The 25,485-nt window shown below is 42.6% G+C and overlaps 1 long non-coding RNA gene across 1 annotated transcript in view; it reads right to left on the minus strand.

Moving 5' to 3' along the window:
- Positions 1–4,099: 4,099 nt before the first annotated feature.
- The window catches only part of LOC133153069 (uncharacterized), a 40,884-nt gene continuing 19,498 nt past the window's right edge, over positions 4,100–25,485 (minus strand). Inside the window, exon 3 of the long non-coding RNA XR_009714242.1 lies at positions 4,100–4,363. This is a non-coding gene — a long non-coding RNA (uncharacterized LOC133153069). The remainder of the gene's footprint in view (positions 4,364–25,485) is intronic.

Here is a 25,485-nt window from a genome sequence, read left to right on the forward strand (position 1 = left end):
ATATATATATATATATATATATATATATATATATATATATATATATATATATATATATATATATATATATATATTTATATATATATATGTATGCTCTTGGTGTTGAAAAATTGTACGAGGATTATATAGAAATACATAAAACGTTCATTTTGTGTAGACCAGGCCCCAGTGGTTTACGGATTTATTTCTGAGCCTCGTCTAAAGGAATTGCTTTGATCATAATTTGGGTGAATTGCTTTAAGAAATGTATTAGTCTCATTTGTAATAGTGCAAATTCCATTTGACATTTGGGGAAAACACAATAATAGGTTTTTATTAATGAAAACATGGATTAAAGGCTTGTAGTTATCGGGTTAGGGGTATAGCAGCCATGATTGTTAGCATGCTCTATGTCAGAAATAGATTAATAATATTTGCACTTTACTGTGTTATATTAGAATACATCAGGAAGTCATTCAGTCCACAGGTGAACTTGTTGAGCTAGCAGCGCTTGCTTTGAAATGGATTTTTCTTAGCGTTTTTTTAGCGTTCTTTGGCGAAATACGTATATAGTTGATTTAGTTAGGCTAGCATAAATTAAGCTAACCTACATTTTAAGCAGGACATAGTATCTGGAGGCCTGCTACTGTTTTCTTTGTAAGTAGTTTTGAAAAAGTGAGGCTAGCATGTTGTTAACACACATTTGGTACCTAAAAGCTGGACTTGTTATACTGTTCAGTATAAATGGCGCAAACCCCAAAGAAGCAGTAGCTTTGGAAAATCTAAATTGATGACTTTTTATTATTGGATGAAGCCATGGGCAAGTCTGCTGCTTTTAATGATGCAAGGTTAAGCGACAAAGCTAAGCTAACCAACATCTGGCGGTGCATTAGTGACACATATGTACAAAGTAGTGGGCTATTCTTTTTCTTGAGCCATGAGGATAAACGATAATATTTCCCAACTGTTATTTTCCTCTCTTTGTCATAATTTGTTCGGGGTTAAACACGCGAGCTTAACTGCAATGTTCTTTGTCTTCTTCTCATGTCTGAAACCTGTTAACTGCATACCGCTTTGCTCCATCCATAAAGCATCGTTCTGAAGTACGTTCCCTCAAGTGCACATGTCAAACTATCATTCACATGTTCTCGCTGTCAATCAACAAACCCACCGAGACATTTGGCAGTGTTGTTCCGGGTTTTTTTTCGACACGATCAGAGGCTCTGTGAGCGATTAGAACGACCTTACGAGCCGATTACCTCCTTTAACGAGGCCTGTCCGTTTGAATCGGCACATGAAGCCGTGCTCCAGCTCCACCTGCGGGGGTTCACTGTAGGGCGAAGTCAGCTCCGATCACGCTCACATCTGTGGCGAGTGAGCATACGCAATGTCTCTGAATGTCTGGCCAATGCATTTAGCGCTCACGATGGGATGTATGTTTTGTGTTATTGTGCATTTCATCATTGCCGGATGACCAGGATTGCTTACGAGATCTAACGTTCCTCTGCCAAGATATTTCTTACCAGTTAGCAGGGGTTGTTTTTTTTGTCAGAACATTTTAGTTGATTAAAACTCTTCTCCACAGTAATTGTTTTTCATTTATTTTTTATGCGTAATCATGGTACCAATTGGCACCATGCAAGTTTTAACGTTGATCCAAAGTGAATGAACACATGGGGCAAAAATGTACGTTTCCATGCTAACCTTCACCTTGCTTCTTTTTCTTCGCCTTAAGGAAACTGTTATTTGTCAGAACCATGAAGCAGATTGCTGCACACTGGTTTCCATTAACATCAAAGGCGGTCGGCCATACAGTATATATCAAAACCTGTATTGTATTTTCGAGTTAATGTGCAGGACCCTGCTAAACAATTACATCCTTATCCAGGAGACTTTTTTTTTCCATGCCACATACTTATGTCCTGTCTCCAATTTTTGGCTGATGCCTTTGAAGCACACCCACGTTTGGTCGTTTTGTAGCTCCACGGTTACCTGTGCACCTCACGCCCGGTGGCCTCTTGGTTTTAGGTCATAAAAGTTGGGCTGGAGAACAAAAAAGTAGTTTGATAGTGGAGATTTCACCTGGCCGGACCCAAAAAATTATAATTTCTCCCGCAATGGTTATTTGGCATCATCATTGTTGTTCCAGATGCTTTCGCCGCTGCATATTTTTTAACAGTTTAAAACAAGAGGAATCATGTATTTGCTTTTGGTGTGTTCCACTTGAAAGTCTTCTGGTTTGACAGGAAGTCTCACACTAAGCTAAATCCATGACCGCATGAGCTCGCTCGTCGCTTGCACCACAACTGAACGGCACCTGCTCGTTTACATAACACGCAGTGACTCAAAAACCACCATGAAAAGATTCTCGCGCTAAACTGCAATATTATTTAAACGCAATGCAAGCGCACGGACGAGGCTCAAAGTTCACGGAAGGACTTTTTAAAAGCATTCAGAGCGTGCATACAATGTTCAATGCATGTCGATGGAGATGCAGTAAAAGATCAGGAAGGAGTATTTTGGAGAGCGTGCAGCCTCATTCTAAGATGTGGTACAACTCCTTCCTCAGGATGGCTTCCAGACGGCGGGATCAGGAAGCGCTTTGCACTCGCCGTGATTTGAATAGCATGATCCTTGAGCGCTCGTCTTGAAAAACTTGAGGTTTCTGACACACAAAAGAACCTCTTGTTAAAATCTCCCACACAAAGTCAGGCTAAGAAACACTATAAAACCAGACGGAATCACGAGCCGTTGCTTTGAAGACCATCGCGAGTGATTCAAAACGGCTCAGACGGCCTTTGTACCCTTTTCTGAATAATCGCACGTATGTTGGAGACAATACACAGGAAAGTTCAAATTGAAAACCTGACTGGAAATCATCTGTGTCTAGAAGTCACCCAGAAACCACCTTGACTTAATTTTTAGAGTCATGAGCATCTCTTTTTGGATTTGTTTTTGCTATGTCTTGTGAGCCAAACATTAATTTACCACAGAACTTCAAATACATTCCAGTGTGTAGATCGTAGTTGTGATAAAATGATTATTGCCTCCTATTCAATCTTCAGTCTCCATCTCGACACCTCTCATTAGCACCCCCGTCCTACTCCGAATGTTAGCAAGCTAGCAAATGAAACGCAGCCCGACCGAGCAATGTCTCAAGTGGCATCAACAGCAAAATGTACAAGTTCAGCAAATATTTGTGAAGGTTTGCTTTGATGGGAGACTGTTTCACATTAGAGGGATTTTTATTGGGGATTTTCTGCTTTTAAATGCGCATGTTTCCCTGCTGACTCAAGTGTTCGCGAGCCTAACCGTGTGACTGCTAGCATGATTGCGTGCAGGGGACACTCACACTGATGAATGTTCAAGCTAAGTCGAGTTTGGCCCGTGACCAAGAATCCATCCAAACTGTACTAAGATTCGCCAAAAACACCCGAGGTTGAAACATATTTATTTATCCAGCCACTCAGCAAATGAGTTGACATGAGGGGGTGTGCTGATGGTGACAAGTATGTTGAACGCAGGCTGAGAGGTATAAATGAACTTGTCATATATGGACATTTTTTTGTGTGCTATCGCTGAGGCCCACTTTGCTTCGAATCAATGTGCTTCACACTGATTGACAGGTCGGGTTCAACGACCCCCATCGTCCCTTATCCTGACTCATTCCAAAGGTGGAAATGCATAATCAGTCCATCTCGTAATTTTGCCAGATTTTTTTTAATATATATAATCAGGCAAGGATAGTCTTTTCCCCTTAAGTCAACTGTCCCCGCTGAGCTTTCTCCCGCCGCTTCTTTCATTCAGCAAAGGGAGGAGGAAATCTTGCGGATGCGTCGCCACATGTGTTTGCATGTCTGTTTGCTTTGGCCGGCAAGCCGCACAGCAGCTTCTGGTTACTGGACGCTTTGATGCCAATGAGGCCCTTGCTCCCATTTTGCCAGGAATTCGATTTGTTCCTCCGCGCTATGAGTACCGCGCTACGGCTGCGCTACACACGTGCGACGGATGATAGACTGAGAGCTGGTTTGGATTGCAAGTCAAAATGAAGAGTTACTTTCGAGTGAAAAAAAAAAGTCACACTGCCAATTCATTTTCACACATTTATTGAATAGCACAAATTAATACACAAATACTGTGAAATATAAACATAAATAGATACATTGGGTTCACTGTACAGCACACTGAGAAGCAAGAAATGACCCCGTTGTTTGAAGCCGGCTTACAAACGATGTCATGGTGAAGCATTCAAGACGATTAATAAAGGCAGAGCATTTCAATAAAAAAAATAAATAAAGAAAACATGTGCATACCAGACCGAGTCAGGCCTTCATTTGAACACAAAATCTTCTGGACCGCATCCCTGAGCTCGTTGCTTGTTTGTCTTTAGAAAAAAGAAAAGAAAGGAAAAAAAAATGAACAAGTATCCCGATGCAATGCATGCCTGACAGCATGACTGCTCCCGACTCAGCTGGTCCCCAGATGTGTGTGTGTGTGTGTGTGTGTGTGTGTTTGTGTGTGTGTCGGGAGCCCTCCATCTGAACCAGATAAGTGACTTCTCCTCTTTAATTCCTAATAAATAAACCTCCATCGCATGCTGGGTTTGTGTGTGTGTGAAGGGAGGGCACAATCCAAAGCATGTGGCCTCTTATTGCGCAACAACTTTTAACTTTAATTGTCGCTATAGTGGCGAGATTGTGGTTGGAAGTGTTTTATTATTCCAAGAGTGGAATCAAAGCGCGGCGAGCGTAATTATTTTAAAGGCAGGGCCGTAATTGCCTTGTAATGGATGGTGGGCTGAGCTCACAGATACAGTATGACGGCCACATGCCAGAACAAAGCCAGCAGTGTGCGTTGACATGCGGTGTAGCCTTTTTGAGCACAGAAATTTAATACTCCAGCCACTTTTATTTAGTTGGAATTTGGATCCAACTAAAATAACAAAAAAATACCCAAAATGCATCATCAACATCCAAAGTCCTTTTACAAAACTGTTTCAATAAGCTTCAATGGTGAGATCAGCAACTAACTGTCAAGCGGCTTTTACTTTGGTTTTGTTATAACTCAATCATCCATCCATCCATCCATCCATCCATCCATCCATCCATCCATCCATCCATCCATCCATCCATCCATCCATCCATCCATCCATCCATCCATCCATCCATCCATACATCCATACATCCATACATCCATCCATCCATCCTCTGAACTACTTCATTCTCACAAAGGTCACGGTGGATCCAAATATGTGTTGGCCAACCACAATGACGCTAACGCTAAATTCAATTTGCAGTACATCATATTGGATTTGAACAGCGAATGAGCACATATTAGTATCTCGAGATTCTCGAGCATGTGAGTTTTGATGGAGAACTAGAAGTAGGCCATTGTGGTTGATTTCCGCACGGTGACGTTCCGGGCTGAAATTGAGGCTGAAGGCCTCCAGTGAGCTTTTCTCTCAACATGGCGGTGATGAAAGCTGCAGAGAATGAGATGACACACCCTGTCTTCATAATTCGCTGCTTCATCATGAACAGAGGCATTAAACACACGCACACAGACACACACACACTCCCGCATGTCACATAGCACAGCGCCACCACGGAGTCACCTGGGGTGTTTGACGCACACACACACATCAATGAGGGCTTGGCACCTTGTCAGGTTACTTCATCCACAGCGTCGCAGATCACACACACGCACGAGAGTGATTGATACCGCCAATCATCGACGCTCCCCCGCACACACACACGCGTGCAGCTACTATCTCCCCGTGCAAGACCTTCAAAATCAACGCATGACAGATTCATTTCTAGGCGTTCAATGGAGCATTTTAGCAGGGGTTTTTATCTTTTACTTGGAGTTCTGAAACGGCAGCTGCCAAGGAGTGAAACTCTCGGGAAACGGCAGTTTGCTCTATTGTGTCTCGCTGAATTTGCGCCGTGGAAATGTAGTTCCGTGACAGTGAAGATACTCCGTTGTGATCATCAGAGCTTCATTGCTAAGGAAGGTTATGTTTTCATCTCAATTTTTGTTCAGTTTTGTTTGATTCCTGAAAAAGAAAATCCTTGCAATATATCGTGAGATGAGCCTGACCAAAAACATCAATTAAAGTTTTGGAAGGAAAAAAAAAAAAATCAAAAGTAAAACATCCATTTAATTTATTTCCATTCCACTTTACCGGCGCATTTTTCACACATAAGTGCAAGTAATCCATCCACATTCTCTCTTAAATGTCTTTATATGGTCTTGAAAATGTATGTACGTGTAAACACAGCTTTAATGAATCAGAACCAGGCCAACGGGCCTCTGTGTGACACGCGCGCTGTCGTTGATGACAAAAAAAAAACACTGGAAAGTCGACATGCTGTCGGCAAATGAAAACAACAGTTTGGCCCTCGACATTGTCATTAAGTGCATGCAAATGTTGGGACATGGTTTGCCTTTAACCAGAAGCAAATATTTCTCTCTGGAGGATTGCACACACGACGCCGTCTGTTCTGCCTTCTGCGCGCCACATGCGGGCCAAACGTACCGGACACAAGTGGTGTTGTCAGGTGCCCCATCCCGGGATGGGTGAGATGATCACTTTTATGTATGTATAGAAAATGTGTGTGGATGTATGGATGCGTTATTGTTTTATCTTGCAGTCTATGCTGCCCCCCACAGGCCGAGCATAATAGTGACTAGTAGGTTGACTTTGATCGGTGGTCATGTATTGGACCACCTGTCATATTTATTTTTCCTCAGGCAATTGGGAGGTTGTTGTTTTTTAAATAAATATTCTGTAATGCAGTATATTTATATATTTCTTACGAATAAGAAAACTCTTGAATCTTGAATCTCTTGAATTTGTTCAGCACTATATTTCTTAATTGGTTGTTTGGGTCAACTATCAAAGTCTCGATTGAAAGACAAAATTTCATTCCAATGCAAGTCTAAAACAAGCGCCGCCATTCAATTGAGATTTTTTGTTTTCCGTGATCTTTGCCATCATGTCCTGCAGGAGCCGCTTGTAAACAGTTGACCATAATGACATATGCCCCGTCGAACAGACATGACAAACTTAATCCCTGCCTGTCTAAAGACACACCAAGAATGTCTGGAGCACTCTGGAGGTCTGGTTTAGTCGTGTGTGCGTGCATGCGCATTGTGGCCGGGAAAAGGACAGTGGGACCCGAAGCCAGCAGAGTCTGCAGCTTGTGCGGGGGTTCTTGACCTCTGTGCATCCTCCAAAATAGAGTTATCATATTTAGCTTGGTTTACCAAATAATGGAGTGAGCCGCCAAGCTCTTAAGCCACGACAGAAGTTCCAAGTTAAGTCGTGGACTGTCTATTTTTGGATTTTCGGGGGGGGTTCGCTCAGGTAGAAGTGACGGGTTAAGGGGTAGAGGGGCGTTGAGGAGAAGCATTTGCTCAGCAGCCTGTTGCTCCGGTTTGTTTGGAGCTGCGGTCCTCTCTTGGAAATATGGAAGCAAATTCTTTTTGCCCGTCGCCACAATGGGAGCGCGCTGCCAGCTTCCCCTGGCAACGAGGCCCCGGAACGAGGGCCAGTTCTCCCTCGCTCGTCCCACAAGAGCCTTTCATGTTCCCAAAACCGCAGCCGGAGCGAGGCGCCTCGGTTTCAACAGCAGCAGACCAGCATGTGTTTGCCTAATTCCTGAGACATGATGACAGTGGTCTCCCAGCCCACGAAAAAGACAGCTTGGCTTTTTATCCCCGAACCCCCGCACCCGCTTTTTCCTCCTACACTTTAATTATTATTTTCTGCTCTTGACGACTTCCAATACTTACACACCACATGTTTTCTCATTATACATGTTTTTTATGGGTGACCCCCAAAACGTTTTTTTTTTTCGGTGAGCCCTCTCCTCCCACAAATGCTTTGCCAGCAAACGACCCGACTATGGCCAAGAAAAAACAACAAGGGAGGTTTTTCATGGCTCAACAGAGAATAGAGTCACTACTGGCCATGATCCTCAGGGGAGAAGATGCTACAGCGCTTTTATATATGGAGAAAAATAGAACCAAATGCTTTATTGGTTGTGTACATTTCACAGTCTAACATTCACAAATGTATTAATTTTGGAAGGAGATTTTATACTCATTTATTTGCTAAAAAACACATTCTACGTTACTTTATATCAGATAGATAATACATAATAATAGACTTACTTAATAGACAGATTTTTTTTTGCCTTAAGTATCTGTGGCAGGTATCTACTGCCTCCAGCAGTACCTAATATGCATTTCTACTACGGCCTGTTTGTGCTTTGTTGCTAACCAAAACAGCAGCACTTACTGATAAAAACAAATGCGGTGTCTGACTACAAGCTGAGGATGAGCATTAAGCATTGTTTATTTATTTCGTTTTAAAGCTCTTTTTCACGACATATACCCATAAATCCCACTTGTGCACTGTTGAACTTTCCATCATCTTTAGTTTCATGCTGTCATAGTGGTGAATTCATATTTTTTTATGAAAGCACACTGCACAGTGAAACGGAGGTCATGCACCGGACTAACATACTGCCAGGATCGTGAAACAGTGACACTTTATCACGGCCTTTCGGCGCCTGACACAAAAAAAACTTTTGGATGACATGCTGTCGTTTAACGCCAACCAAAAAAATGTCCACGTCGAGATGAGACCCTTTGGCCGTGAACTCTGGTTTCTGTGACCCTGTTGCAAGTGCATCTTCGCCTCTTGGGCCAACGTGACTAATTGGAAGGCAAGTCAAGGGTTTTTGAACGATGTACAGCAACCGCGATTTACAGCGTTGAGTCGTGGTTACAAACAGGAAATCAAGCCTTGGCTTGATAGCTGCTGGACCCTCCGACCTCCGTTACTCACTACATGATGATGCCACAAGTCAACTGAGTCTTACAGTGTCACTGCACACGAACCCATACAAGATAATTGCTGATTTTATTCAAATGTTTCCGTGCATATTAGAAACAGCTTTCGGTATGATACCACATGCTTGAGTTGAACTTGTAAACATAGTATGTAAATGTCCTCAAATCACTCCAACGTAGTTCCATGGAACTGATGTCACGAGATGGCGTCAAAGTCCTAATTTTTTTCCTTTGGCCCAAGCACAAAAACAACAAATAGGTGAGTTCTTCAGCAAATAACAGAGGTAAGGTTACAAAAAAAAAATGACTAGTGCCGAACCTCAACCATGTCTGCATTGCCATTTTCTGCACTTTAAAGTAACCATGCCGTGTCTGCTTCTGGAGAACTCAACACCACACGGATGGCTCGGTGGAGTGCCTGTGGCTGCCGTTGCACGTGTTTAATTTCACCACTCGTTTCCGACGGCTTACCAGCGAACGTTCCCCCGCCAGACGCCCCGTGACACGCACTTATCCCGGGCATTGCTTCGATGCCAAGTCAAACAACGGCTCCCCCCCACCATTTTTTTTTCTCATCCAAATGCGCCCATCATTTCAAAAAGTCCGTTGTACCATTTTCAGCACGCCTTTGCGTTTATTTTATTGCTGCGCGTCCAGACGGCCGCAGTGCATTTTTAAGCCTGCCGCAGCTGTGTATTCTAATGCGGTGGCCATATGCGGCACCGTGACCTCCTTCGTAAACAGAAATGTCTGATTCACCCGTTTGGGACATAACATCAGGAAGGGCGCTGAGGACGGTGGGGTGGTGAGGGGCTTTGGATCTTGAATGGAAGTCACGTTGGATCCGTTTCCCCCCTTTGAGGGTAAAGACGGGCAGCACTTGAAACTGCCGCATTGGATGGAGGGCCCAACTCATTCTTGTTTCAGGCTCCCGTCCGTCTGTTCGCCAGAAGGTTGACGGAATCCACTTGAAAGCATTCCCCGTCCTTAAAACCGTCAGGCAACACGTGCCGTGCCTTCAAGCCGAGCCAAAAGCAGGGTGTCCCAAAAAAATGGACTCACTATTTGCCCGGAGCGCATACACAGTCGTGTTTGGTTTTATATTGGGTGCAAATAACCCTAGATAACGATAAAATAACTTTTGAAAAAAAAGAAAATTTGTAATTAAGTTTTACCGGAATTACGAAAACTGTAAAGATCATTTTGAAGGCAGTTTCAAAGGGATCTACAAACACTCCCCCCCTCCCCCACCCGTCATCCTTTCGGGTTTAGCTTCACGATGCAGACGATTGGCAAAACAATTAAGCGATTCTATTTCTCTTCCCAACAGAGTGTGTGATTGATGTCGGTGGGCCGCTGTGTCGACCACAAAAGACCTTGTCCGCAATGATCCGGGTGCAGGTATCAGGTGTGTTGAGCGTTCTAATTACGCATGTATGTAAAGGTTTTTTCGGCGGGGTGGTCTCCCCCAGCCAATGGCTGTCTCTGTCTGCGGCCGCTCACCCGAGTCAACAGTTTGGACAATGACGAGAGGGGGGTGGGCAGCTTCCAGCCATTTCATTGCATTACATCACATCAAAAGCAATAAGCTAATTACAAGCTGGCGTGGTGGGCAGTAAATAGCAAATCAGCATAATTGATTAAATCCTCTCAGCGCGAGAGTGAAAAATGTATCAATGCCGAGGCCAAAAGGCGAAGGGTCTTCCCGGCAATGGTGATGATTTGAGGAAATAAAAAGTTCAAGTGAGGTTTAGTCAGACAAATTCAACTCAAGTGAAACCAACAAAAAGTCCGTCCTTACTTTTTTTAACTTCCTTTACAAAATGAACACAAAAATCCCAAGAATAATGTCTGTTCCGAAAATATAATAAACACAACCAACTATAGTATGACTGATTTTTTTCCCCCCTAACTTACTTAGAGTGTTCAGACTGCTGAAATGGATCCGGACATATTTAGACATACAGTACTTGTTTACGTTTCAGTGACATTTATTGCAAAGACGCTTTGTGCGTGTTTTAATATGCATCTTAAAAGCAAAAGAAAAAAAAGCACTCTTTTCATCAATGTTTCATTTTTCATGATGCTGTGAGAAAAGCATTTTAGAGCAAAGCCGCGTTATCGGTCTGAGGTGGCCGATACGTGCTTCGTGTTCACGACACATGCAAAGGGTGGAATGGGGTTCCATATACCACTTTTGTCTTGTATGATAAGGCTGGGATTCCTCATGTTTGTTACAACATCATCTAAAACATATAATGTGGGTTAGGATAGCGCAGGGGTGTCAAACTGATTTTTGTCACGGGCTGCATCATAGTCATAGTTTCCTTCGGAGGGCCATTATGACTGTCAACCCAAATAAATGTATGGATTTGTAATATTAGTCTACACAATAAAGTGATAACTAGTTTTGAAATTTGAGACTAGTAAAAACTGTTTATTTTTGTAATAAAGCTTGCTAGCAAAATCTCTATCAGTGAATTTGTAATTTTAGTATTGACAAATAAAGTCGATAATACTAATTCCACTGCTGGCCGAAATTGGCCCGCGGACCAGACTTTGATAACCTAGTGGGTTTCACCAATCCTGGGTGAGTCTGAACCACACCCACAGCAATCAATGGGGTTCACTGTCAATACAAATTGTTTAATTTAACACTTAATTTTCTTAATTATCATAAAGGTGTAAAAGATCCACTTTATACTATAATAAAACTGGAAACAAAATCTGTAAAATGTTATTGCTTGTGTATAAGAGGCAATTTCTCTTCACATTAATTAATTAAATCCCAATTTACCCATGTGAGGATTTGCCATGAAAAAAAACAAAATTTTCTTTTGCCACTGGATTATATTAGTCTCTCGGCAAGAAGGGTGGAATCCACTCCTATTTGCCGTCATTCTTCCAAGTTCTAATAGAATTTCTGGAGACAGTTTGTTGGACTGACAGACTGGCCGGAATATTATTTGTTTCACTGCGAGTTTAAAAAAGTGGTGGACGTGGTCAGTGTAACAGGAAACTAATTCAATGTTTTACTGCCATGTAAGAACATGAAAAGGATTGGAAAAAATCAAGAATATTTCAAACCCTTTGCGTTTGCTCTCATCCATGTCCAAAATCCTGCCAGACACACCTTGACGGCATACGCAGGATATTTTCAGACATTTGGAGGAAAAACGTACATCAAGATAAAATTGGCCTTCATGCCTGGTTCTTTTTGGCCCCGGTAGAGTCGAGTGGCAGCCCTCTCTCTGACCTCTCGTGTGTCAAACAACGTTCTGATCCAGCCTAGTTTCCTGGGAGGATGTCGGCGATGTGCCCCGATCGTGAACTAAGAGCAGCCTGCGTCATCAGCACGCCGTTAGAGCGCAGTGCAACGAAGCCACCTGGAGGACAACGGAGGAGTCTCTGTGTTTTCGCACTTGTCCTGCATAAATAACCCTAGAATTATCCTATAAAAACATATCATCTTCAAATTCCTCCCACGTCATCTGGTCCTGATTAATGTGCTTTTTTTTTACATAACGTGGAATTAAAATGTGGTGGAGACGTGACCTGCGGGAGCTGTCACTGTTCTTTGCTTAACTCTCTCCATGCGATCAACTCCAAGTACATTTTAGAATAGGATAGAGTAGAATTTAAAAAAAAACTATCTGTTCAGTTTCACTGCAGCAACGTGGACACCAGGATATCAAAAACCTCGGAATATACAAAACACGAGGGAATGGGCTGCTTGTTTTTATTTTTTTTAAAATAAAGAAAGCCATTTTGTCTTTTTTCTTTTTAACTCAACACATATAATCATTAATGTTGTAATGGCAAAACTCAACATTTACTATAATGTGATTTTTTAAAATAAATATAAAGATTCAATTTGGGGGCCATTAAATTTGGGATAATTGTAGTTAAAACTTTTATAATCATTCCAACAAAATCTGTGTGATAGGTTTAATTTTGTAGATGGAAAACAAGACCTGTAAATGTTCCCTTTGAATCAAAATGGCCGACTTATTGTGGGTCACAAGTACCAAGTTTTGGGCGTACGACATTGGCGACCTGCTCTACATGCGTCTGACGGAAATGTTTTGCACGAGCTCTTGACGGGTTCATGCAGCTTGTGTCACGTAAAAAAAAAAAAAGGCCCTTTCCGGATCCGCCGGGCGGCAGCTGTCTATTGCGACCATTCCGGCGATTCAGCACATGACTCCAATATGGCCGCCGAGCCGTGAGAAGAACGAGGGTGTGGGGGGGGGGGGACTTTTGGAGCGCTCCCATTAAATGGGATCTTTAATTTCACAGGCCTCCCGATACGCCATTTGTGTAACAGAAAAGAAGAAGCGTGGCTTTTTGAAAGCACATTAAGCAGAAAGCAATTAACCCATACACACAGCAGTTAATTTTTGTATTAATACTTTCCAACAGCTGGCGCCGTACCGCTTCCTCGTTCTTTATCTCCGCTCCAGCTGTTGCGAGGACATTAAAGAGGATTTGTCTGCAATAAAGTGGCTCCGTATAGAGATACCTCGCCGAGAAGTCGAAGCACCGGGTAAAAGGGGGTAGCGAGGATTTACATACGGGCCGTCGTTTTCAATAACCGGCGGGTCCGTATTTTTTTTTCTTCAGCGAGTTTCAAAGGCCTTTCTTCTTCTTCAGGAGTTTACATTTCAAAGACATCTATTGACACCCTCAACAGATGTGCTGCTCCGTGGAACACTTGTCAGGCTGTCAATTGGCTCCTAAAGTCAAGGCCCAGGAACATTTGATTATACACATTCAACGCCATGAGCAGACTCCGTGTAAGGAAAAAAAGGCCAGAAGGCAGACAGAGAAGGCAACATACAAATAAATGAAGTCAAATTAAAACAGCAATCGAGTGGTTAGCGCTGCTGCCGGACAATTGCGAGTTTGAATCTGAGCTCTGCCCTCCTTTTGTGGATTTTGCACGTTCTTCGTGTGCTTGCGTTGGTTTTCTTCAGGCACTTTGTTTTTAAACCTTTTAAGGTATTTTTGATTTAAATGATGTAATTGTGTACCACCAATGAGAATAAGCAGTATAGAAAATGGATGGATGGAAAGTTAGTTCCTTGGGTTCTCACAGGTTTTCATCTGAGTAGGATACTGAGAATCTTTGCAGTCAATTAAATAGAAACAATCGATTCCATAGCTGGACTCTTCCGGGTGCCGTCAAAGACGAATAGTCTTCCCGTACATGTCAACACAATTTAATGAGATCAATATAGAATCAGGTACTTTGTCACCAATTAATCATCTTACTCGCCCAATTAATCGGTATTCTGTAACTGGCACTGATCTTGTGCTCTAACTAATCGTCTTTAATCGTCTTAATCGTACAATTAATCCGTATTCTGTAACACCAGTGCTACAATTAATCGTCTAATAGTCTTAATCCTACAATCAATCGGTATTCTGTAACAGGCACCATTACGTCAATTAATCGTCTTTAATCGTTTTAATCGTCCAATACATTGGTATTCTGTAACTGGCACTCTTACTTCAATTGCCCAGCCAAAGTATCACACACTTTTTTTGGTTCTGCTGGTTTCTCCGGGCTTTTCCTCCGCCGTGAATAAAGTTGCTTCTATTTCTGCGGCGGGAAACCTCCTAAACGGATCACGGTTCTTTTTCGGTTAAGCCCGTTGGGTGTCGTCAGCGATCGTCAAAAGAAAACATTCCAACAACACCGAGTGGGGGCAGCCGCATCCGTCTCGTCTTAAATCAGCGTAAGCCGTGACACGTGTGCGCTGGCTCGGGCGGCGCTGCCCGAAGCGTGCCTGCGACATGACGTGTCACAAGCTGCGACATATTAGAGTCAGAGGTTAGCCGAATACAAAAAGGCTTGCTCAGCACTGGAAATTGTCACAATGTTTACGTCATCGTTAACGGAAGGGAGTGACGGGGAGGATTTATACAGCATGCTGTAATTGGATATAATTGAGCAAGTGCTTGACACTTGATATGGATTTACAGCGCCACCACTCAGCCTAAGATCATTCTTTCCTCTTGGCTGATGACCGATTTTGATTTTCCGCGCGTGGAGCTTTGGCTAATTATAACAATACTGCACGATCCGTCTTTGAAGCCATCATTTTACCCAGTGAGTAACCTAACCGAGGTTTGCCACGGAAGAAAAGTGCACTGTGGCATTTTTTTTCCTCCTTTGCACAATTAGTGACAGACATTATGAGAGCGCAATTAGAGTGAAAAACGTTTTAATTTATAGCAACGCTCTGTTTGTCATTGGGCTTGGCTACCGCTTTGTTGCGTAAGCATGTGTGGCGTAATTACCGGTACAGTTTGGAGAGATTTACAACGGTGGGTGATGATGATGAGGATCGTGTAGGAGGATGGGGGAGGGAGGGGAGTGAAGTCCTCCAGATGTGTAGGATGGAGGAGGGGGGAGGGGGGGCAACTTGGCCAGCGTGGTTCCACTTAAAACTCAGCAGGAGAAGAGCTGTGAAGTGGATGCACCGCGTCCAGTTTTTTGCTAGCATGTGTACAATATGGTCCACGATGAAATATTTCAACGTGCATGTCACGCTTGCATGTGTTGTAAAAAGTACGACTTTTTCATTGTGGCTGCCTGTTAAACACATGCTCCAGACACAAAGATTTACTGGTGACAACTAATTATACGTTGCTTGTTGTGGCATGATAGGAGAATGTGTCAGACATTCATTAGCTGCATTAGACTTACTGGCAGAACCGAATCAGAGCTTAACGATTTATTTGTCACAATTTACCTGATTCTTTTATCTGAGCCTCAATGGCCATCGTAGATTGGACCCAGTACAAGAGATGTAGCATTTTTAGCAAGATTTGATTCAAAAGCTTTCATAGACTTTCCTTCCACAATTTCCTTCCATCAGGCAGCACTGAAGTAGCACCTGCGAGAACCTTGTGTTATTTCCTCCTCCACCAATGAGGCAGGCTGGAGGCATGGAAGGCATTAAGGTCCAAATTTGAGCCTTAACTCAAGTCAACATCCTTACGCAGCTGTTTGACATGAAAGCCAGGCATCACATTCGGTATTTCATCTTCTAAAGATGGAGGATTGTACTTTTTTAGGGGTATAGCTCATATGTTGGTGCTAAAGTTATCTTTGCCACCAAGGATGGCAAGGAAACAAGTATGTGGTGTACAGTATAAAAGCTCGACGTGTCTTTCAACTTCCTGCGATCACTACCAACATCTTAATGTAGCTTTTATGCTGCACATGGAGCTTTGGAGTTCACAAAAAAAGTTCCTTTGATTTTTTTTTTTTTTCCATTTCAAAGTGTAGTATCATACAAATATGTTGGGCACACACACACATTTGTGCATGCGGCTCTCATCACAGACGAAAATGGACTGTATTGTTAATAACTTGCAGATGTCCTACTTTTTGTCTTGTGTGGTTTACATGGAGCTATAAATTGAAGGTAGGGCCTTTTTTGTGTGTGATGTAGAAGACAGGTTTAAATGGGCCTAATTTCACTTTGAAATGCGCCACTCGTTAAATGGTACCACTTTCAGACTCTGAGTTTTTTTTGTTCTGGTCACCGGGGACATCTGGCACCCATTCCGGGTCGAGTGCCAACGAGCGACAGACTAAGCTGCTCTCAAAAAAGATCATGACAAGGAAAAACGGAAATCTTTTTGTTGTCTGTTTCGACGTTATGTTCGCTTTAGACTTCCTTTTGCATGGAGGCGCTTTGCCGGGAATCTGATCCTTATTGAGTTATATGGGAGGGATTGAACAACCGTGTAACTCAGCCACCCTTAAATCCACTGTGGTCAGCGTGAAAAGAGGGCTTCATCTATGAATTAGAGAAGAATAAAATTCGCGGGCTGCTTACGGTCCGAAAAACGGGCTGACCGCAGGACTATGCGGTCAGTCCTGACCGACTCTCCGTTTAATAGGTTAAAACTATGCAATTCAACATAAAGCCTGAACTGACTTATTCAATAAATTATGTAGAAAATATACATGGATAATGCAAATAAATAAAACATATGAAGACAAATGTTAAATTAGAATTAAATATTTAAAGGGTAGAAAAATTGGCAGTTATCAGGGTTTTAAATTTTGTGAATTCAATATATATATTTTAATTTTTTACTGTATTGTCATACAAAAGATCAAATATAATGAAGGACTTATTACATTATATCATATAAATGACAAATACGCAATGCACACACAAACAATAAAAATAATTGTTTTGGAGTACATTATAAAATTTGGCAGACAACAGTAAGTTTCTGGGGATATAATTTAAAATCATTATGATAATATAAATCAAAATATATTTTTTTAATTCGACTAAACTATGAATGTTTCGTAATATATGAAAAAGAGATACTGTAATTAATAATGAATGGTGTCCAACCGTACTATTTAAAAATACATACAGTACATAATAATAATACATATAATAATTAGGAGAAATTTGATTATAGTGATATTGTGGATTTGTTTTCCTTATCTAGTGTTTTTTGTTCAATTATTGTTGGCAAAAGCCAACCATGCACAGAACGTGTCCAATAACATGTCACATTCCTTGACACCAAGTATTCTATTAAACAACGCTCTAGTGTTATTTGTTCCAGGAGTCATGGAAAAACAATGCCATAAAAAAATCTAAACCTTTCCAGTTTTTCTTTGGAGAGAGCTGTTTGTGGTTTAGAATTTTTAAATGCGTATATTTAATATTATTATCCCCCATAAAAGTAGGCCTTTTGGCTTTTATAGGATTCAAAGTGCACAAATAAAAGCATTGGCTTTACATGAGCATAAATTGGCTAAATGCGAGACATTTTGGACTTCATATTTGAGCGGAGGAAAGAAAATCCCAACACCTCCATGTTTGAGTCCTTACTGTATTTTGACTGGCAACATTTGTGGCATTTCTCTGCTGCTTTTTCAGACGCAAAATGGCCACACCGTTTTTCTCCGAAGACGTGAGAAGTTGTAAATTGACAAAAAAAGCATTCCGCTTCTCTTTTACACGTCAATCCTGTATTATAATCCCCACTATAACCCAAATCGAGTTAGCCATTGGATCGCCGTGTTTAGTTTTTAGTATTATACTGCCAAGGTAATCGTTGGGTACATCTTCCCGTGGGCGTCGGAGTACGTCAGAAGGTATCGCCTTCCATGAGGAAAGTGCGACGTTGCAACCTGGCGTTACGCAATGGGATAATTATAAAAGTTATAAAAATTCTGGCCTTGATAAGCATCAGTGTTCTGAAATAAAAAGCACGACCTAGAAATGGAACAGTAAAGATCAGAATGGCTGCCATTTCGGTTTGAAAGGTCATTTCTAAAAGTTGGGATTGGCATTGGGGCCTTCCCATTTGCAGAAAATGACATGGAAGATCAAGCCAGTCCTCATCCCTTCAAGCTGTTTGCGGGCCTTGTAGGCATTATTCAACAAGCACATCTCTCACTGACAATTAGACCTCACTGCAAAACATTCTGGCCCAAGCCTCTGTGTAATTCTACGAACGTGCCTTTTGCGCAATTTCAGATGAGCAGGACGTGAACAAAGCAGCCGCCGAGCACACAAGGACATGGGAGAGAGTTTCCAGATCTGTCACTCAGCTCTCCAGACGCCGTAATGCACATAAATGGAGGCTTTGCGGTCAGCCTTGGGAGCACATGTGCAAGTGAAGTGAGGAGGAGTCACGAATAGGACCAGTGGGGGTCCGCACAAGGGCAGCTGCGAGGTTGTCGGCGGGACGTGCGGCGCTTTGATCCCACGCCGCTCAGGTGCGACGGGACATTGACGGATGGCGAGGCGGCGCGGGTCCATGTGGTCACGGCCAGAGCGTGAGAAAGGGCACCTGTTAGGGAACTGGGAAGCTGACAAAAAATCTTTTTGGAGTACATGGACTGCCATGACACTCATTTATGAAATTGTTGGGAGGTCCAGATGTGTACCGGCCAGTGATGGTTTGAGTCTAAGAGGGGCATTTTGATTTTTTTTAAAGTCCTCTAAAGGCCATACTTTATTTAGCAAAAAGGTCTTCCCCACTCTTGTCAAGGACCCATAAAAGTGGGACAAGTTTGAGCTTACAGTACCGTGGTAAAAGTCGAACTCCTAAACAATGTGTCACGGCACATTAGTTTGTTGGGAGAAGATTATCAAGTGTGCTGAGTGAAGGCAAGTTCAGTTAACTGGTTTTGAATATTAATTACAGTGTGACCTGGAATTAGGAATTGAGGTCATGTATTTGTATTGCAGCTCAATTATCTATGTTTTTAGTCACCCATCAATTTTTGATACTCCTTGGATAGAATATAGCTGTACAAATATTAAATATTAGATACATCTATGTGTCTGTCTATCTACCAATCTAATCGTTCTCCCACTCTAGTGGTACGTGGCTTTCTTCCAGGAGCGCCCTATAAAAGGCTGATTACTTCTCAATTAAAACTCAGCGCATCTTGATTAGTGACTGTCATTGCGTTGACCCTTTCGCAGACAAGCTTCAGAGGAGCGCTAAAGCACAAACATGATGCAAACATCATCATCATCTTCTTAGCCAGTGGCCTTCAGTAAATCAGTCCTGGCGAAAGGATTTATTGAAGTACCCAAGTGAACCCAAAAGGTTCACGGGCGGTTTCCTTTCATACTTGACTGTAAATCCTCTAATTGTTTTCCACTGCGTCCTTAAAGTTTGCACCACAAAACGAGTAGCTTGCAGATCTGGATACGAAGCAAGATCGTGCTTCTGGACACACCTATGTTTACTTGATTTTACCCAATAAAATCCGTCTGGGAGGGGCGGGGGGGGATCATTAGCCAGCGCCTAATGAGTCGTGGAGGTTATTTTTTATTTTATGTCTTTTGGGATGATTAAGACATTAGATGCGATGCCAAAACATTCCAAATGAAAGAATTGCGAGTGCTCTCGTCGGAGTCGTTCCAAGCATGCGGGCGAAGACTCGAGGCTGAGGTTTTTCGGCCGTCTGCAGCTGTAAATCTTGGCGACGGAAGATCGTCTGCAACCGCGACGACCTTCCTAACCTCGTCCATCTTCCTCAGCATGCCGGCAACTCGGAGGACGGGATAAAAGTTCTCAACAAAAGGTCACCGTCCGTGTATGCTGCCATTAACAAGCTTGGGAATGAGAGCCAATATCTCGGGGAAATATTCCGGGTGTCAGCGAATGTTGCGGCCTATTGGCTTATAAATGGAATGTATCAGCGTGTTTATGTTGCCTGTTTAGCTGCACATTTTCATGCCCCGCTGGAGCGCGGATGCTGCGTCAGTGCATTAACGCCAATGTCACTTGCAATCAGACTAAGATTTGGTCCTTGTTTGTGCCCCGCCTGGAGCCCTAATGTACCATTTTACCCCTCAAGTTGCCTTATTGTCCAAAAGTAACATTAAATAATAGAGAATTAATGTATGGACTAAAATGCCTGGGTTTGGTACAGAGATATCTTAGGAAGAGTCCGTCGGTGAGCTTGACTGATACTGGAGGTAGGAACCTAGACAGTTCCTGGAGCTAGTTTGCTAGCTCGCTGGGTAGGAGGAGGTTGGATTGCACACTTGTGAATGCACTTCTTGTGAATAAAAACAAAGTCTTTACATGCCACTTTATTCATGAAGCGCACATTACTGTTGGTGGCATGGTGGATAAATGATATAAGAGTAATATAAACACTTCCAGATTAGCAAATTTTGTTATTTTGATTCATGCGTGGCATTGAAGGTTAGCAAGACAACACAAGACGGCGACTCACGTCACTCCTATTTAAATGTATGGGATATTTGTTGGCTGGTTAAACAATAAAACTATATCATCATCTTTTACATTGAACTTTTAAATATAAAAATATATTTGTTTTTCAATTTTCTTATCACCAGCTAAAATATACCCTTTCAACATCCGCTCAGAATTTTGTTTGGGAATTAATCCATTTGAACATAACTATTTTATTCCCTGCCATCTGCCTGATTTGATTGACAAGTCACTTTTACACCAAATAGATCTCGCGCTGCCATCCCGAAGCCAAAGCGAGAGGAAAGAAAGCAAACCTTTTCGGTTTGTTTTGTGCACTTCACGCCGCAGCCATCGTATGTTGTCCAGTAATGACAATGTCAGGCACAACGAGGCCCCACAAGGTTTCCTGGGCCGCAAAGTGACACATGCATGCAAGGAAGCCTCATCACGACTTTGCGCAACCGCAGCCGCCGCCGCCGCCACCCCTGGGCCTTCGTAGCCAGGACGTGTTCAGTGACCAGGATAGCATAACCTCAAGTGGATGACATAGTCCCGTGGCAGGCGCTCACAGAAAACACTATGTTTTTATACAAGGGTGTAACCACTCTGTCTTTTTTTTTTTCCGCTTTCTAAATCATTGAGCCTTTGCAGTGCCTTTAGTCTGACAGTGGAAAACAAAGCCACATGTCCACTGTTTGCGTTGGGATTTGTGGACCAGTATGATCCTTTAAATGGTCATTGGAGTGTTGCTAATTGTTTCAGCACATGGAGATGGTGGCAAAGTTTAATTATAACGATCCACAGTTAGCAAACTATTCGTTATGTCTTGAAAAGATTAGCGTACGTGACTCGTGATTGGTTTTATTCTCGTCAAACTCGTCAGCAATAAATGTAGCGGTTGGGGCCTAAAATAGGGATGTTTCATGGTTAGCATACCAAACATTGCACGACAAACGGCCAATCCAGTTGTACAAATTTAAATGTATACTAAATGCAGTTGTAATGTTCCAACTACTGTATTTGAATTTTCCGGTATGGAATTTTTGTTATAATCCATGTTGATGTTGATGATCTATATTCTCACATAGACAACATCTCCATTTGAAGATGCTTGGTGTCTTAATGACGGTCCAAACATCTCATCATTTTACCTCGATGTCTTTTTCTTAGAAAATAACATTTAAGTTCTACAGCCGATTTTTTCCATTTTTAATGGGTGCTCATTAAAGGGCCAACATTGCATTTGGATTTCGTTTCCATGGGAACTATTATAATCAACTTTTTAAGACCTAAACTTTTGGTTCCTCCCTGGACGCCAAACTTAATAAAATATATCACATGCTGCAGATGCCGAAATGTACATGAATGAGTTTTCTGAGAAATTGTGCACCATCTTAATGGCCAATTACAAAGCTTACAACATTTTCCTTGGCCCGGGCCCTAATCAGGTTCCCGACCCTAAGATTGTGAAACTGTTAAATCACGACTGTCAACATCTTTCAAAATGTGAACCTCCTCAGAACATTTTCCAGTTGTTGTCATATTTGTCGTCCAGAAGAAAATTAACCAAGCATCTGTAATGCCGCCATTAAAAATTAGAGACGGAAAAGCTAGCCAAAGGGTGACTTACTTCATCGGTTGTTGACGAATTCATTGTTAGTGCCTCACGCTACATCATGAATACACATGCATGTAAACCACAAAATGGCAAAAACCTAACGGGAAACGCAGCGATCGTGTTTCCTTGTTTGCATTCATAGTCAAGCTGAAGAAAACATGACATCGGTTAAAAGGAAAAAGTGATTTTTACGAGATATAATTAATACCATCAACATGACATGATGCTCAGTGTGTTCACTTGAATTATGTCGCTTTGCTTTGCTCAAGAAACCGCTCTATTAATTCTAAAAGTTTCCTCCAAGGGGAAGAAAAAAAAATCCTACACACAAATCCGCTGTGGCTCAACGCTGATTCTACCTGTGTCAAAAATGTTCGACGTGCCTTTGAAAGTCCTTCGCGAGCTGCGATTTCAAAGACGACAGTATGGCGAGCGCTCTGATAGAACACGGGACGCGAGTGTAAGCGACGACGCTTTACAAAAAGAGGCCCCCAGTGTTCCCAGGAGATGTCCTCGCGAGGTAACGCCGAGGACAAACCGCTCTCTCTCGCCTTTAATGTATATTTATAGAGCTTCACGTGCATTTAAAAAGTTTAAAACGCTATCTGAGGCCTGATGAGGATCTTTGATCTGCTTCTGAGCGTAATGCAAACAGATAATTATGTTTTCTTTCTTATGCCTCTTGATGCAGACAAAGTTTTCCTTATGAAAAGATGAGGGGCTATCAAAGACGAGCCTGTTCGTACAAGCAATCTCGGTGACTGCAATTTGTCTCTGGGATATTTATATTCGCTTTTATGTTTCCTCTGTCTGGCTTAATAAACACAATAACATTTATATGGATTATCTTTAATTTGATTTCGTTGAGATAACACCTCATGTAGCCGTTGATGCTAGTCAGCGAACTCAAAACTACATTTTCCTCATGTTTTCATATTTGAATAAAAGAAAAGCAAATAAGCCATCTACGTCCTCATAGCGATTGGGTTGTTTTTCTCAACGTCTGACAGTCGATCAGTCACGCTCTTTTTTTTATCACGTTACCGTTTCATGCTAGTCAATCATTCGCAACAATAAACTCAGTGGCCGCGGGCGTGGCGGCTACTCGTCAGACTAATTAAGCAAACAGACGGAAGAGGGAAAGGCAGGGGGGGGGGGTTGGCGTCATAACCCAAGACAATTCCAATCAGAGAGTCTGTAATTGAAGTGACAAGTTAATTACAGGCTGATATTATCGTGCGTTCCTTGTAACGCCGCCTTCATAAGACGCCGGTCGCCTTCCCCAACCTGCTCCGACTCCTCAGATGTGTTCATTAACAGCGAGACCCCCTGACCTGTTCACCCATCTTGGATGTATAATTAAATGGGAATAAGTCCACTTTGTCTCGTTTTCATTTACAACATTTATGAGTCGCTCTTTTAGCGGGCGGGCGTCGGCCGCCACGCGGGGCCCTCGGGCGTCGCCCTCATCGCCCTCCCCAGGTCCCACCTCGGCGCACCTCTGTAATTAGCGCTAGCATCTCCTTTAAACAAGCGACAAGCAAAGTTTAGCGGCGGGATTCCGTCGGATCATTACCATAATATGGCGGGCGCAATTTGCCCCCTATCTCCCAGCTTTTCCGCCACATCAAAGTCTGGTAGAGCTGTGGTGTAATTGGGCCATGCCGCCTTGTCAAGATGATTCAGCCTGATGGCTGCAAAAGGAGAAAAAAAACCTCGTGGGCATGATAATTAATGGAGACGAAAGTCAAGTCAACGTCGGAGAGCGGAAGGAGGAAAAAGTTTGGACAGCTTGACATGAATATTTCACACCTATGACTTATTCAAAATGATCAATTTAATGTATAATGGATATTAGCTTTGCCAACCGTGTTTTTCTCTGAATGCAAACGTTTTCATTGGTCGACAGATTCGTCTTTGACACGTCTGGATGATGTAGTTTAAGTGGGGTATACACATACCGATAAGTGATTTTTGAAATGTGACTCCAAACATGATAAGGAAAACACTGGCAAGTCTGAGCCTACTACTTGAGATGACTCAGGTACCAACCCTGACCCTGATGCTAACTCCGCCCACAATCGTAACACAGGTAACACCGATCGGTCCAAATGTAAGCATTTTCTCGCATGATGCAAAAAACACCCACATTTCCCTTGTCTCTGAGAGATTATCTTTGGCAGTCTTCCTGTGGTGTGTGTTGTGTGTGTTCTATAAACACCCAAGACCACAAGATAATCATAGAGGAGATTCTGTTAGTCATCTGACAATAGAGTGGCAGATTATTTCGATCAGAAGGGTGAGGGATCCTTAGCGATCCGCTGGTCACTGTTGTTGCATGTTTTAACTTTGCATTTCCATATGGATGAGTCATAACACAAACAAGGAAGGGGCATCCTCTGGGGGGGTATCTGTGTCTGTCATCTGTTCAACCAGGACAAAGGCAGTGACAGTTACTGACAGCTGGTCATCCTCACCCTAAAAAGTTGAGGGGAAAAAAAGTCTTTGGCTAGTCCAAAATGAACAGGCTAGACGCCTTTCCTCTTGGCACGAGCCGAAGACCCCCGAATACCGCCTCGGCGTCAAGCGCTGAACCTTCTCTCGTGCTTTCATTTCTTTCCGACCCCAAATTTGAATATGAAAAGAGGTCTGTCACTCTCTCCCAAGCAGTCAAAGACCATCACCGTAATGACATTTGGCAGTCATTTGATTTGTTGGGTTTTAAAGGGAGGGGAGAAGAAATCCACTAAATATTTCATACGCCATGCTAATCCGTGTAATATTGCCGGCTGAAGCCGTGTACCTGCGCCCGTTAAGACGCCATCCACGTGGATCTCCCTCACAGTCTGCAAATGCCTGCAAGTCTCCTGAATAATAAACCGGCGCCATTGAAATATTTAGACTTTGATTCCCATTAAAGGAATCTTTAAAACATGAGATTTACATTTCAAGAAGAAAAGAATAGCGATAGCGGCAATCGCACCACCTCCAGCCAGTCGAAATAACAGCCTCTGTTTCTTTGCAGGAAGTGGATTCGGGGATAAACACGAGGGTGCAGACAAAGAGATAAAATGTGGTGATGAGAGATGAGAGGGTAAAACATGAAACGACAAAAGGCGGCTACAGAACCGGGAATGAGGTGTCAGCAGTTTTAGCGGAACAGCGACGCGTCTCTTATCCTGGTTTCCGCGGTGTCTCGCAACTAAAAAGTCAACTCGGGTGCGCCAATGTCGCCTTTGTTTATATTTATGTGACGATCCGGAAAAGACAAAGACGAAGCTGAAGATTGT

Source organism: Syngnathus typhle, linkage group LG4 (genome assembly GCF_033458585.1).
Source record: "Syngnathus typhle isolate RoL2023-S1 ecotype Sweden linkage group LG4, RoL_Styp_1.0, whole genome shotgun sequence".
Lineage (NCBI taxonomy): Eukaryota > Metazoa > Chordata > Actinopteri > Syngnathiformes > Syngnathidae > Syngnathus > Syngnathus typhle.